A 1552-nucleotide genomic window follows, 5' to 3' on the forward strand; every position below is an offset into this window, starting at 1 on the left:
TAAAATAATCACATATGTACACAAATGTTTCTGAGTTGCTATTCATATATTAGACTATGAGAAATTTCTTGAATATCCAATGACTAGAGAATTAATCAATAAATTAATCATAATTTGAACATTGTGGTACCATCAAAATCATGTTTGTTTCTAAGGGAAAAGTATGCTTTTTGTTTCAAAACGCTATTTTAAAATACAAACAATAATAATATACTGATAATATTAGTGAGAAAATGTTTTAAAAGTTCAACCATTTCTGATTATAATTCTGAAACCATATGTGGATATATATTCAGTTCAGTTCAGCTGCTCAGTTGTGTCTGCCTCTTTGTGACCCCATGGACTGCAGCGTGCCAGGCCTCCCTGTCCATCACCAACTCCCGGAGTTTACCCAAATATGTAAACACAGTTTGTCAGAAATATATGTTGGGGTATAGCAAAATTATAATGTCCTATCCAATTACCTTTACATGGTGGTATCATTAGCTTTTTCTGTTTATACTGAACATGTATAATTGCTTCAGTCTGGAAAAAAGCTCATTTTAAAGATATTAAATATTTTCTCATCCATTCTACCATTCACAATGTACTAGTTCTTATTTCTATTAATTTTGTCCCTATCCTAAATATAAAGACTACACTACACACATTTAAGATTTCCAAATGCTTCCATTAAACGTTTTTATGTTTCCTTGATTGATAAGATCAAACTGCTGGAAGATATAAAATATTTACAAAGATTGACTCAGTGAAAATATAACTTTATTTATATTGCTAGGAGGAGTAGACAATTAATGGAGAATGCAATTCAAAGAAATTGAAAATCTTAAATGTATGTGAATCTTATTTAACAAGCTATTAACAGTAACAGTGTTCAAGGAATCACTAAAAGTAGTGAGCTCTTATCCTTGGCCTGTTTATCCTATAGCTCTCTACTGGAAAGACTCATAGGAATCTTCTCATGCATGGTCTATGCACTGTGTCTTATCATGAGCAGTCTATTGTTTACTTGATGAAATGTAACCCAGATCACTTTTTCCAAATGTCATCAGCCTACTGTGTGGCAGTGCATTCATATCAACCTAATTTCAAAAGGTTCTTTTCTGTGAAAAGCAGTAAGTTAAATTTTCCAAATAAATTTTAGTTTCAAGTAATTTTCACTGATATCATATATTACAATCATACATAAGTGTTAATGACATATTGGCAAGCTGCTATTACTTTTGAAATACATTAAATGTTTCACTTATTTTCTCAAATATCAAATCAAAAATTAAGATTAAGCACTTACAAAAAATTAAGATACAGAACTATGCCAAAGCCTTTGACTGTGTGGATCACAATAAACTGTGGAAAATTCTGAAAGACATGGGAATACCAGACCACCTGACCTGCCTCTTGAGATACCTATATGCAGGTCAGGAAGCAACAGTTAGAACTGGACATAGAACAACAGACTGGTTCCAAATAGGAAAAGGAGTACGTCAAGGCTGTATATTGTCACCCTGCTTATTTAACTTCTATGCAGAGTACATCATGAGAAACACTGGAC

Source organism: Bison bison, unplaced genomic scaffold (genome assembly GCF_000754665.1).
Source record: "Bison bison bison isolate TAMUID 2011002044 unplaced genomic scaffold, Bison_UMD1.0 scf7180017864128, whole genome shotgun sequence".
NCBI lineage: Eukaryota > Metazoa > Chordata > Mammalia > Artiodactyla > Bovidae > Bison > Bison bison.